This window comes from Ricinus communis, chromosome 3 (assembly GCF_019578655.1).
Source record: "Ricinus communis isolate WT05 ecotype wild-type chromosome 3, ASM1957865v1, whole genome shotgun sequence".
Taxonomy (NCBI): Eukaryota; Viridiplantae; Streptophyta; class Magnoliopsida; order Malpighiales; family Euphorbiaceae; genus Ricinus; species Ricinus communis.
Window position 1 is genome coordinate 5,534,601 of NC_063258.1, and position 15,477 is coordinate 5,550,077.

Here is a 15,477-nt window from a genome sequence, read left to right on the forward strand (position 1 = left end):
GCCTGATATTAGCTATGCCGTAAGCATGATTAGTCAATTTATGCATGCTCCTCGTACTCCCCACCTGGATGCAATTAACAGAATTCTAAGATATCTTAAGGGTACTTCAGGTCAAGGTATTTGGATGAAAAATAATAATACTAACATTATTACGGGTTTCTCTGATGCAGATTGGGCAGGAAGTTGTGATAGAAAGTCAACTTCAGGATACTGTACATTCGTAGGGGGAAACCTAGTAACGTGGAAAAGTAAAAAATAATTAGTAACGGCAAGATCTAGTGCTGAAGCTGAGTACCGAGCCATGGCATCAACAGCTAGCGAGCTTATCTGGATTAAGCAAGTGCTCACTGACATGGGAGTAACGTGCAAAGATCCAATGGAGATGAACTGTGACAATCAAGCAGCCAGACATATAGCATCAAACCCAGTCTTTCATGAAAGGACTAAACATATTGAAGTTGATTGCCACTTCATAAAAGAAAAGGTTCAATCAGGAGAAATCACAACTCCATTTGTCGGAAGCCACGATCAACTAGCAGATGTCTTTACCAAGGCTTTAGACAAAGCAAGCCATCAAAGACTTCTCAACAAGATGGGTTCTATCAATTTGTTCGAACCCACCTTGAGGGGGAGTGTTGAAACACACTGTGGCCTCAGACAAGAATCATCATCACTGGTCCATGTGTAGGGAAAAGGAGCGACACTTTTCCCTTAAGGGAAAAGGCTGCTTCTACCTATCCCTACACAGAAAAATTACCGTTGCTACAGTGGCTACACAGAACAATTACTGTTGCTACAGTTACTACAAGTGTGTATAACAGGATACACATCTCTTTGTAATTTTCTTAGAATTCTCAGTAAAATAACAATATTTCACAGATACTTCCATGGAAATTGTTCTTGCCCAAATGCAATACAGTGAGGCTCATGTTTCCAAGGCATTGTGGAATGGATCCAGTAAACTGTTGTTTGAGAGATAAAGAATTGGAGAGAATTTAGCTTGCACACTGCAGGTGAGACTTCTCCTGTGAATTTGTAGTTGGATGAAAGGATGAGAAGCTCCAACTTTACACTTTCAAAGATTGGGCCATTCAATAAGTTATTGCTCAAATCAACAACATATAATGAATCACTAATAAAGTGATCCATATGACCTGTGAGCAGGTTATTGCTTAAGTTTAAATATTGAATATTAGGTAGTGTAAATAGAGATGAGGGGATTGTTGCATTGAGTAAGTTGTTGGACAAAGAAAGGACAAAGAGACTTTGAAGCCTGCATATTTGAGAAGGAATTGGGCCGATGAATCTATTATTTGATAAATGTAAGAATTCAAGTCTAGTGAAGTTTGTAAAATAATTAGGAATTTGACCACTGAGTTAGTTGTTATCAAGAAATAACAAGTAGAGATTTTTTAGGCTTTTGGAGATGACTAAGGAAGAAAAGACTATTATTAGAACTGATGGTGCCATATTGCAAGCTATAAGAGAGACTAAGACCAATTTCATTACCCCGTTTCAATATCACAAGTGACCCCATCCCAATAGCAACAATTTATCCCTTCTTTCCATGACTCTGTCTTGGGAGTCGATATTTTAGTCTTAGAATTCGGCAAGAGAAGTTTAGTTTTTGAAATAGGAAATGAATTTTTGAACTGAAGCAAGGCAAGACTTTGATCATAGTGGCATAATGGAGTTAAAGAAGAGGAATTGAAAGAAAAAGATGGGAAACAAGTAGCTATAAAGTGCAGCTGAAACAAAAGGAAGCAGAGAAGTGAGCAACAAATACTGAACAGGCCATTTACTTTTCAAGATTAATCTTTGAAAATGAGTCTATTACATTTGGGTACAAGGAATTATATTTATAAACCACTGAAGTCAAGATCTACTCAAAAAGTCTTTCTGTAGTGGAGCCTCCACTGGACTTTTCATGGAAAACAAAGCTACAAAAATGTCCTTGAATTATTGGAAGGTTTACGTATTACCAGGGTGAAGGATGAAAGATCCTAAACATATTTCCTAATCTTTCTATAAAAAAAATTAAAAGAAATTACAAATAAAGATCTAACAAATAAAATATTTTTCTTAAAAATCATACTTAATTAAATAAAAAAATATTTTATTAAAATATCAAAGATAATAATTTTGATTAAGAATGCTCCTGCATTAGAAGTCTTTTCACTTTTTCTTTAATGGATTTTACTCTTTTTTTAACAATAATTAATTTTTTCTTGAGTTTTGTAAAAATGATTCTTAATTAGAAAGAGATATTAAGTTTATTTATCATTTTTGCATTCCTATTCTAATTTCAATTGCTGTATGAATTATGTACAATTTTATTCAATGCTTTTTAAATGTGTTTTTTTTTTTTAATTTTATTTCTTATTAGTTTAGTTACGTGTTACTTGAGAATTTGAAGGATCAAATTGCACAATGAAAAGTAATGATTTTAAGAAATCAATAAATAAATGAAGTCAAAAGTTGAAGAAACTTCATTGTCTTTGTTCATTCCTAATTGTGTTTCACGTTTTCAGAATTCAAATTTATACTTTAAAAAGCAAAATGGTAAGTCATCATATGCCCAAAACTTTAACTACTTTTTCTACAAAGTAATTCCAAGGAATCGAAGGCTTTTGTTACCATCAAATTTTAAATAGTAATTACAAAAACACATTTCAGTTAGACTGAGACCTCCGAGCACTAGTATTTTTTATATTGTTTTTCTAATATAAATTGCACGTAAACTATATTAAATTGACTTATTATAATTCACAAATAATAAATTGAAACAATTTTTTAAGAAGTTAATATAATAATTTATTTAATAAATTGATGTTATTATTTTAAAAATATCATTTTTATAACTAAAATCTTTAATTTATTGTAACACCCGTACTGTAATAATAATAGTAATAATAATAATGATAATGACATTGATAATAAGGATTATGATGATGATGATAATAAACTAGAAGTCTTAAAATTTAATATATGTGATTAGAGTAAAGAATTTTTATTTTAGATGGGATAAAATAGATTATTATTGAGAACCTTAATTTCAAAAGCATTTCTAAGTGCAAGATAAAAATAAAAAGGATCTATTAAACTATATCTAATTAGTTTAATTTTTCAAGTAATTAATTTGGTGAATTATATAAGGGATAAATTACTTTTCATAAATTTCACACTCAAATTTACTCTCGATATGAGTATATGAATTAAATACTATATTTGGAAATATAAAAAATATATTTTTATAAAAGAAGTTATCATGAGAAATGATAAGATTTTAATCAGCAAATGGTAATGAATTTAATTGAGAAAAGGTTTACTAAATTAATTAATTAAGTTAATTTATTATTAGAATTAAATTAAAATTTATATTTGAGATAGGGTTAAATGTAATTGAATTAGTATGGGGTTAAAAAATTTATAAATAAGTGCATCGGTGAAGGTATTTTAGTAAGTTCTCAATTAAAGACAAGGGTAAATAAGTAACTCTATATTTATAGTAATTTTAATTTGGCCCAAAGGTAACAACTAAGGGCTTAATTGAAAGAATTAAGCTTGAGGGTTTAAGAACAACTTCTAGGGATTAATAATTAGTAACTAAAGAATAGAGGGACTAATTATGTATATGGGTAAGAAAAGTAAGGAAAAGAAAGAAAGAGAAAGGAGAAAAATGAAGAAGAAGAAGAGGAAGAAGAATTGTGGGAGCCGGGGAGGTTGGGGGTGGGGCGGGGCGGGGTCGAGCTTGACTGTAATCAATGGCAAGAGGAGGAGAAGCTAGTTTGAAAGGCGGGGAAGCTAGTTTAAAAGGCGGGGAAGCTGGCCGGAGGTGTAGCAGAGTCCGGTGAGCAGGATGGCGACAGTGGCAGTAGCTCTAATAGGCAACAGGCAACAAGATGGCTGTGTAGATGGCAGCCACTTGTCAACCTTGTTCTGGGTGACTCCGGCAACCAATGGCAGCAGTTTTGGTCTTTAAATGACCAATAACTTAAGGGCTTTCTAATGGGAGCAGTAGTGAGAGTGGCCGGAGGAAGAAGATCCGGCGAGCTGAATAGTCTAGGGGCAGTTTGATTTTTTAAATTTTTCGGTTAATGCCGTTAAGCTTTCAATAATTAGAGGACACATTCAAACCCCTATCGTCACAAGCTTTCTGATGGCGTCGGTTTGAAATCGACAATTCAAACTGTCCGTGATGTATCGAGATGATCGGGGCTGGATTGAAGAATTAGATGCTAGAATCATCGTCTGCACGTCGTCTCGAGTCCGTAGGCGCGCTCAGATCGTCGGTCGGATTCCGTCCGCCAGATGCGAGTCGACTGACTTTAGCACGCGTCTTGGTAATTCCTTAAGCTTAATAATTTTAAAAATTGTTAATTAAGAATATACTAGTATTAATTTGGAGAAAATTAAATTAAATTAAGTATTTATGGAAATTAAAATATATATCATTAAAATGGGTAAATTTAACAATGTAATAATTTTATAAAGACTATTATTATTTGCCTTATAAATAGTAATAAGGAGAAGCAAATTAATTGGAATATACAAGTTAATTGAACCTAATAACCACAACTAGAAATTTCAGAAATTTAATTTAATAAGTTTCGATTGAGATCTTAATTGAGTAGCTTATAATTAAATTTAATTCTGTCATTAGTAGATAATTGATATACTAACAAAAGAATATTATATTTAATTAGAATAAATAAAGGTTGTAAAATTTATATTTAAGTGATTAGAGAAAATAGGTGGAATTAATAATAGCTATATAATAATAAGATTGCTGGCTTGAAATAATTAGTAGTTTGTTTTAATGTCTAAATTATCAGATAGATAAATTATTATTTTATATTCAAGGTTAATTATAATGGCCAGTAAATAAAATATTAATATTAGAAAATAAAATTTATTTTTGAGGTCTCGGATGGAATTTATGTAGATTATGTTATGTGAATATTTCCTGCAGGTTTTGGACCCATTTTTACGGGAGGAATTAGTACGTTTTATAGGGGAGCTAACATTAATTAGTATTTTAATTAATTAGTGGTGTTAAATTTTAATTGAAAAATATTTAGAAAATTGATTAATTAAATTAATTGTTAGAAATAAATTAAAAATTTATTTTGAAATAAGGATTAAAAGTATTTATTAATATGGAGTTTTAATGAAAATTTATATGTTTGGTATTTTTGTAATTAAATATGTCGGAAAGGGCTTTTTGGTAATTTTACATTTAAAAGTAAGGGTAAATGTGTAATTATGTATTTCAATAATTCTAATTTGGCCAAAATTAAATAGTTAGGGGTTTAATTAAAAGCTAGAGAAAAGTATAGGGGTTAATGGTAATTTTTACAGGATAAAATTGATAGTAATTAAACAAATTGAGGAACCAATGTGTAAAAAAGGAAAGTTTGGGGGCTTAATGTCGATATTGAAAGAAAGGAAAGAAGAGAGTATCGGGGAGAGAGAAAGAAGATCGGGGAAGAAAGAGAGAGAGAGAAGGGGAAGGCGTCGGTGGCGGCTTTGGAAGTGCGTGGGTGGCGTGCGGAGAAGCAGCGGCGTCGGCGGGAATCGCGATTGGAGCGGCCGAGCCGTTCCGCGTTCCGGCGATGTTGGCGGCCGAGTCGGTGGCAATCGGCTCCTCTCGGCAAGGGCTCTCTTCGGCGTGATGGCGGCCTTTGGGGTGGCCGGAGTTGCAAGATCCGGCAAAGTGAAGTTTACAGTGGGAGGATGGACGATCGGAGGACATATCCCGACTCTCCTCAACTCAAGCTTCGCAATGGCACCAGTTTCGTGGCGATCGGACTCCGTTTATGAATGGACGGCCGAGATCGTCTGAAAATCTCTCTAGATGATTGAGTGTCGGATCGAAAATTGGAAGCGGGGATCGACATCAGCGCGTCGTTGTGAGTCCGATGATGGGTTCGGATTGTCGATCCGACTCCAGCGGCCGGAGGCAAGTCGACCGAGCGACCAAGCATCTCGGTAATTATCTCTGGCCCGTTAATTCTGAAATTCTTGGTTTATTTGTGTGTCTATTGATTGTGTTGAGTATTAGATGATATTTGTGAGTCAAAAATAATTGTTTGTCGGACTGTCTGCCATAGTCGTGTTTTAGTGCTGTGTGGCGGAGTCGGGAAAAATAATGAAGTCTGGGGACCCGACTCCCGTTGTTTGAATTGTTGGGTATTTGTAGTATTTTTCTGGCAGGTTCTGGACCCGTTTTACGGGGGGCAAACGTCCGTGTTTTAAGGGAGGTTCTGCCTGATTTTTGGTAGAATTCTTCCGAGTCGAAGTTCTTAGACAGTCAGTTCTAGGAATCTAGACCTAGGGTCAATTGTAATTGTTCAGAGTTTTGATAAATTATTTTCCGTGATTAGATGATCTGTCTGTTCTGCTCGCTCCAACCGAGGCACCGGAGCAGAGTTAGGAGGTCGCCAAACCAGTGAGTTAAAGTCATATATCACTTATGCACGTGTCATGCATAAAATTTGATTTGCTACTGTGATTGTTCATTTGCAATTCCAACTATTCATTTAATTATTATTCACTGAGATTAATTTCAATATTGTTACTCGTAATAGGATATTACTATTTTTTATAGTTAATGTTATATTTACACAATTGTTATTATTATTTTTCCACACAAATTGTATGATATTTTTCTCGAAATTCTAAATCTTTATTTAAATATGTGTTGAATAATTTTGTTAGACCATGATTATTATTATATGTGTTGATTGTGATTTGGGGATGAGGCTTTAGGAGAACATGCCACCTGATGGGTTACATCAGGACCGCGTGCGCACCGGTAATGATCAAAGACAGGTAATAAGGTTATTATGGATTTGTTTGCCCTGATCGAGCATTGCTCTCTGGGCTGAGTTCAGTTGATTGCCGGAGTTAAGGTCCCTAATCGAGCAACGCTCTTTGGGCGCCAGCTTAGTGGGAATTCAAGTGTTCAGGCCGGAGTTAAGGTCCCTGATCGAGCAACGCTCTCTGGGTGCCGGCTTAGTTGAGATACAAGTGTTCAGACTGGAGGTAAGGTCCCTGATCGAGCTTTGCTATTTGGGCGCCAGTTCTGTTGGAATGAGAGAGTTGAGATACAAGTGTTCAGGCTGGAGGTAAGGTCCCTGATCGAGCTTTGCTCTCTGGGCGCCAGTCCTGTTGAAATGTGAGAGTTAAGATACAAGTGTTCAGGCTAGAGGTAAGGTCCCTGATCGAGCTTTACTCTCTGGACGCCAGTCCTGTTGGAATGAGAGAGTTGAGATATTAGAGTTGAGCTTAGTCGATACGTAAGTTTTGAAATTAATCGAGATGTTGAGTTGGGATTAGGGTTCTACTGAAGTACTCCGTCCCGTTGCATGTGGAATAATTTTGTTTAAGCATGACATAATACATATGTTTTGACATGACACGTTTAAATTTTTACAGGACTTATTATTTATTTTAAAAGCTAAATAAATGTGATATTAAGATGTTTGAAACTGTTTTAGATATATGATTTTAACTCACTCTCGAGACTGACAGTCTCTATTTACTGTTTTTCAGATTCGTGACTGTTAGTCTTCTCGTGACTCTTACTCAGTAACCCGACTCGTTCATCATCGAGTGATGTATTCAATTTGGTATGTTAATTTGTAAAAATCTTAGATTCTCTGCAGTAGTAATAGTAGATGTATCAGTAGTAAATTTTATGAGTTTCGGGTCTCACCTAATTTTTTCGGGCAGACCGATTTAATTGTGTAAAATTTAATGTTACTGTAAATTATGACATTAATAATAGTAAAAGTTGAGATGAGATTTGTTTGAGTTGTGAGTGTCAAGCTTACTATGGGTTTCGGTGGCCTTACGTCTACCTATTCTCTAGTGCCGGTCACGGGCCCACAGGTGAGGTTGTGACATATAATTAAATGAAAGCTTGGTACTTTACTTTTCAAGAATTCTTAAAATGTAAGAAAATTATCCAGATTATTGTAACAATTTTACAAAAGTTTTATTGTCACACCCCCATCACATGCTAACCAATAAACATTAGCCAGGAAGCATACAAGCATCGTAGAATATATACTACATATGATTAAACTTAAACATCATTTAAGAAGTATTTCAAACATCTTCTTATGCCTTATAAGGCATACTTCCATATACATCACATAATCGCATACAAAAATGTATCGGGAGGAGACCCCACAAACTGGCCCAACTTGAGGCTAAAAGCTAGACTTCGCATACAACCAACGGATGCACTACTATTTACAAACCTGAAAAGAGAAAATTTTAGAGGGGTGAGCCTCCAGCTCAGTAAATAAATAATCAACATAATCTATATCACATACACTTAATACAATTTCCACCCAATCACATAACTTACCATGATTCATAGTTTAGGTATAAAGTCATACTATTCTACTCAATTCATTAACAACCATCATAGAAGAAATACAATTCAACAATTATAGTTAGTTCTCACGGCTCGTGGATCCCCTTTAATATGCTGCTCCGCCTCATCCTCACATATCACACACGTAAGCTGCTCCGCCTCATCTCACATTATACACTTTTATAGCCTCTCTAGGCTTTAGCCTCCCAAGGCTTTATATATATATATATATTTTTTTTTCACAGGGGAATCCACCATTCACATGCACATATGCACTTAACATCACAATTCAATCATTATATCATATTCAAGCAATCACAATTGTTCCATTCAACACCAATCATTTCCATCTCATTCATTCAAACATAAACAATATTAAGCAAACGCAACCATTTGCGGAACATTTGATTAAATATATGAACATAGCAAATATTAACTATTTACTTACTCAAAATGTACTTATTCCTTTAGCATATAAGAACCTCCTTTCTCCACAACTTCCTTTCCAGGCCTTTGAGTACCTGTCAACACATTCATCAATTCACATTTCATGCATATTACCAATATTCATGTAAATGCGAGTTCTAATGCATTACAAGATCATCCCCTCTCTAATTCATAGGTTTAACTCTTCCTCTAAGACTCTCAATTACAGTTTTAATATCCTATAAACATTTCCCATCTAGTTAAATACCAATTTAACTCAAATTAACATCAAATAAATTGCATAAAACTAATCTCCAACATCTCTGTTTTCTAGACAGCATTTAGTACCAAAGTATATTTATTGCTGGGCAAAATTGGCTTAATACAAAAATCTCATATTAAATAGACATATCCATTTATGCGTCTAGTTTCATCTCCAAGAAGAATTACTCAATTCCAACTTCTATAGATTTAATTATTTTCAAATTACTGAACAAGGGTCATACAGCTAATTGTACCCGAGCAGAAATCTGTTTGCTCAATTTAAGCAACCAAAACGGCAAAAATAGCAAACCCACAAAACTACAAAGTTATAGAGGACTCTCTAAAATTTTTATAGACACCAATTAAGCTTAATTTGGACTTATATAACCCATGTTATGCCTAAAATACAGAACATCAAGGTTGCTGGAAGTTTGACAGTTTTCTATCTTGACATACTTAAACTTAAATCAAGCTTAATCTCTATGCAATCATTCAATACTCTACTAATTCATGATAATCAGACCTTTAATTAATCAATGAGAGCATCAAATGAAGTTTTTTCAATTTGAAATCAAGAACCCTAATGATAAATTAATAACACTCAAGTAACAACTTACCAATTTCAGCTTTTGGTTGCTATTATGCTTAAATCCTTTAGCTTTAGCTTGACTCCTTCAATAGTTGGAAAAATCCTATCTTAATCTTAAGCTTTTCTAGGTATTCCACTCCTCTCTCTTATTCCAAATTTTGTGTTTTTGGCCATGTACGAATTTTAGAGAAATGAAGAGGTAAAATGAGCTTGCTCATGGTTCCAATTTCCAATATTTACCTCTTAATGCCACCACCTACTAAACTAGTTTTATCACCCTAAATTAATTCTTACTAACCATATATAGGTACTAACTTTTAATTGTATCTTTTAAGTCCAATCTATTAACCCAACCTTCAACTATTGGTTCAATTAAGTCTTAAGGCTTAATACACATAACCCAAGTACTTAATCAACTTATCTAAATTAATAATCTAATATCATGCTTCTTATTCTCTACTTATATTTAATATATATTTGTTCTCATAAAATAAAAATATTATTGATATACCCCCATATGCCCAATGATTAAATGTAAATGCACATAATATGGATGATGAGAAAATGCAGGCGTTACAACTCTCCCTTCCTTAAGAAATTTCGTCCCCGAAATTTTAACAACTCACCAACATTATAATGTAATAGATGCGGATACTTCTGTCTCATATGCTCTTCCACTTTCCAAGTTGCTTCTCTTGGTGAATGATGACTCCACTTAATTTTGACCATAGGAATGTCTTTATTTCTCAATTTCTTAACCCTTCGATCAAGAATTTCTATCGGTTCTTCCACATATGTCAACTTTTCTGTGATTTCTATCTCTAGCTCTGGAATGATATGACTAGGATCTGATCTATATCGCCTTAACATAGAAACGTGAAAAACATCATGAATAGAAGATAGCTCTGTAGGTAAAGCTAACCTATAAGCCAATGGTCCAACTCTTTCAATAATTTCATAAGGTCCTACATACCTCGGACTCAATTTCCCTTGTTTACCAAACCTTAATAATCCTTTTCATGGTGATACCCGTAAGAAAACTTTATCACCCACAATATATTCTATTTCCCTTCGATGCAAATCAGCATAACTCTTTTGTCTGTCCTGTGCTACTTTTAAATTCTTTTTAACTATCTCTATTTTATCCACTGTTTCTTGTACCAATTCTGGACCTTCAAGTCGTCTTAAGCCTTCAACATCCCATCTTGGACTTCTACATTTCCTCCCATACAAAGCTTCATAAGGAGCCATACCGATACTAGAATGAAAACTGTTGTTATACGCAAACTCCATCTGTGGTATGTAATCATCCTAGTTACCCTTGAACTCAAGTGTGCAAGCCCTCATCATATCTTCTAATGTCTGAATAGTTCTTTCTGATTGCCCATCTGTTTGAGGATGAAAAGTCGCATCTTGAAATGAAGCTTAGTACCATATGCTTTCTGCAAACTCTCCCAGAAACGAGAAGTAAATCTGGGATCTCTATCTGATACAATAGATATAGGCACACCATGCAATCTAACAATCTCAGAAATATACAATTCGGCAAGTTTATCAAGTGAATCTGCTTGCTTCACAGGTAAGAAATGAGCACATTTAGTAAGTTGATCAACAATTACCCAAATAGCATCATGCTTGTTAAATGTACGCGGCAATCCCATAACAAAATCCATAGTAATCTTATCCCACTTCCACACAGGTATAGATAAAGAATGAAGTTTACCTGCAGGTGCCTGGTGTTCTCCTTTCACTTGCTGACATGTCAAACACTTACTCACAAATTCTGCCACATCCTTCTTCATTGTCGGCCACCAATAATAAGGCTTCAAATTTTTGTACATTTTGGTACTTCCAGGATGCATTGCATAAGGTGCATAGTGCGCTTCATGCATGATTTCCTTTCTCAAATTTCCTACATCAGGTACACATACACGATTTCTATTCAATAACACACCATCATCTTTCAACACAAATTGTGTATTCTTTCCTTCTTGTACTCTACCCTTCATCCTTTGCAAACAAGAATCTTCACACTGTGCGTCTTTAATTTTATCTCCAATCAAAGGCTTTACTTATAATGTGGCTAACAGATCATCGTCATAAACATAAAACTTCACATCCATAGCTCTAAGTGCAACTAAATATTCCACATTATAACAAATCATACTTGAAAAATTTTCCACTGACTTCCTACTTAAAGCATCAGCAACAACATTTGCTTTTCCAGGATGATAATCAATAGTGCAATCATAATCCTTCAGAAGCTCAATCCATCTTCGTTGTCTCAGATTCAACTCTTTTTGTGTAGGGATATATTTCAAACTCTTATGATCAGTAAATATCTGAAATGTCTCCCCGTATAAATAATGTCGCCATATCTTTAATGCATGTACAATAGCTGCTAATTCAAGATCATGCGTAGGATAATTCAGCTCATGAGGTCGCAATTGTCTTGAAGCATAAGCTATAACCTTCCCATGCTACATTAAGACACATCCAAGTCCTTGCCTAGAAGCATCGATATACAACATAACCTCCATTTCGGGATGGCAATGCGAGTATCGATGTAGTAGTAAGCCTTTTCTTCAACTCTTGAAAATTTTGATCACATAACTCCATCCACCGGAATGGCACATTCTTCTTTAACAAAGCTGTGAGAGGCTTAGCAATAACCGAAAAATCTTTTACAAATCTTCTATAATAGCCTAACCCAAGAAAACTTGAACTTGGGAAACATTTCTAGAAGCGGTTCCCATTCAATAATTGCTTTAATCTTTGATGAATCTGGTTGCACTCCATGTTTAGAAATAATATGCCCTAAGAATGCAATTTCCTCCATCCAAAACTCGCATTTGTTGAATTTTTGCGTACAACCTTTTTCCCTCAAAATCATAGAAACAATTCTCAAGTGTTGTTCATGCTCTTCTGGGCTTCTAGAGTAAATCAGAATATCATCAATGAACACAATAACAAAGTGATCTAAATATGGCTGGAAAGTCTTGTTCATCAGTGACATAAAAGCAGCAGGAGCATTTGTTAAACCAAATGGCATCACAATAAATTCATAATGCCCATACCTTGTTCTGAATGCTGTCTTGGCAATAGATTTCTCTTAAACCCGGAATTTCCAATAACCTGATCTTAAATCAATTTTAGAGAATACAGTTGCACCTTTTAACTGATCAAGCAAATCATCAATTCTCGGCAATGGATATTTATTCTTCACTGTAATCCCATTCAATTGCCTATAATCAATACATAATCGCATACTACCATCCTTTTTCTTCACAAACAGAACTAGTGCTCCCCAAGGTGAAGTACTTGGCCTGATGAAACCTTTATCAAGTAATTCTTCTAATTGCTTCTTTAATTCTTTCAATTCCATTGGAGCCATTCTATATGGTGCAATGGAAATAGGTGTCGTACCAGGGATAATGTCAATCTCAAAATCAACCTCTCGATTTGGTGGCAAACCAGGCAAATCATCTAAGAATATGTTAGGAAATTCTCTAACCACTGGAATGTCTAATACCCCTGGACTGACCTTAGTAGTATCTATAAAACTAATTAGATATGCTTCACATCCATTTTTAATTAACTGACACGCAATCACTGCTGAAATCAAACAATTAGGAATTGTCTTCCTTTCACCCACCATTACTATTTTCATTTCTCCTTGTATTTCCATAGCCACTTCCTTTGTTTTACAATCAACAATAGCATGATTTCTTGACAACCAATCCATCCCCAAAATAACATCAAACTCTCTAAGATTAATAACAACCAAATCTGCATGTAGTTTGACACTATCTACTACTACAGGATATGATCTCACTATCGTATTTACGGTGATAATACCCCCAGCAGGCATAGATACATATATATCATAACCTAATGCCTCTATATTAGCATGAACATGCGATGCAAAATCACATGATATGAATGAACATGTGGATCCAGGATCAATAAGAACATGTGCATCAGAATCATGAATAGAAAGTATACCAGTAACAATTTCAGGTGCTACTAATGCTTCATTTCTAGTAGTAGCAAATACTCTAGCTTGTGCTTGTGATTGACCAATTTGTTCTGATGGTGTTGCTGAAATAGTTAAACCTCCTCTGCCACCTCTTTCTCTGCCTCTACCTGAACCAACTGGAATATTTTCACCAACACTACTCTGACCCACTGTATAAGATTCTCCAGCATTATTTCTTCTCATAGGACAATCTCTAGAATAATGTCCTAGCCTACGACAAGTAAAACATACTACTGGTCTAAGTCCCCAACATTCTCCAGTATGTCTCCTGTTGCACATAGGACAAATAGGAGCAAACCCTCTACTGGCTGAAACTTGTCCTCCCTCAAGTCTGGATGAATTGTATCCACCTCTACTATAAGGTACTGTGGAGGATCTACTAGACTGACCACCAAACCCTCATCCACGGTAACTACTCCGCTGTGAATTAGAGCCTCTAAATGAAGAAATACTAATATGTCTTGGAGGATTACTATAAGTACCAATGATCTTCTTCTTTTTAGCTTCCATAGTATTCCTTTCAAATGATGTTTCTTCAGCTCTCAAAGCAGCTTCAATTGAGGCATTGTAATTCTGAGGTTTCACTGCCATTTTCTCACGAATGTCAAGCCTCAAACCCATCTCAAATTTCTTCCTTTTCAGTTCTTCAGTGGCTATTTCTTCTGGTGCATACTTACATAATCTCACAAATTGAACTTCGTACTCTACAACTGATATATCATTCTGTTTCAACTGAAGAAATTCAAGCTTCTTTCTGTCTCTATAAATTCCTGGAGTATACTTCTCAGTAAATTCTCTCAAGAAATCATTCCAAGTCAAAGTCATTGGTCGATCTTTGCTTCTTAAAACTATTTCCCACCAATCAAGTGCATCTTTTTCTATTAAAGACACTACATATTGAAGCCTTTGTTCTGATGTGCAATTAAATCTATCCAACACCCTTTCTGTATTTCGTAACCATTCCTCAGCCTCAGGATCGGGGTAGTACCTTGAAAACATTAGCACCTTGTTTCCTAACTCTTTCATAATTCTTATCTATCACGGCCTTTGTTGTTGAGTCCGAGGTGCTTGTTGTTTCCGCTGCATCGGAAAATCCATAAACTGTTCCATAACATTTTGTACATTCGATTGTGCAGCATTTTCAGAATGTAGCTCATGCTCATCATGTTGATCATGTTCAGATGCATTTTCATGACCATGCACAGACTCTAATGACTTATCTGGGCCAGTTGCGTGTTCTCCTTGTTTCTCCATCTATATATATGAAATGCAAATATTCAGTCAAGTTCAAAGAACATATGTTATATGCTTAATGATGTGTAACATGAATCTACTCCCAATGAATCTAATCCCTGCTCTGATACCACTTAAATGTCATACCCCCATCACATGCTAACCAATAAACATTAGCCAGGAAGCATACAAGCATCGTAGAATATATACTACATATGATTAAACTTAAACATCATTTAAGAAGTATTTCAAACATCTTCTTATGCCTTATAAGGCATACTTCCATATACATCACATAACTGCATACAAAAATGTATCAGGAGGAGACCCCACAAAACTGGCCCAACTTGACAGAACTGCTAAAAGCTAGACTTCGCATACAACCAACGGATGCACTACTATTTACAAACCTGAAAAGAGAAAATTTTAGAGGGGTGAGCCTCCAGCTCAGTAAATAAATAATCAACATAATCTATATCACATACACTTAATACAATTTCCACCCAATCACATAACTTACCATGATTCATAGTTTAG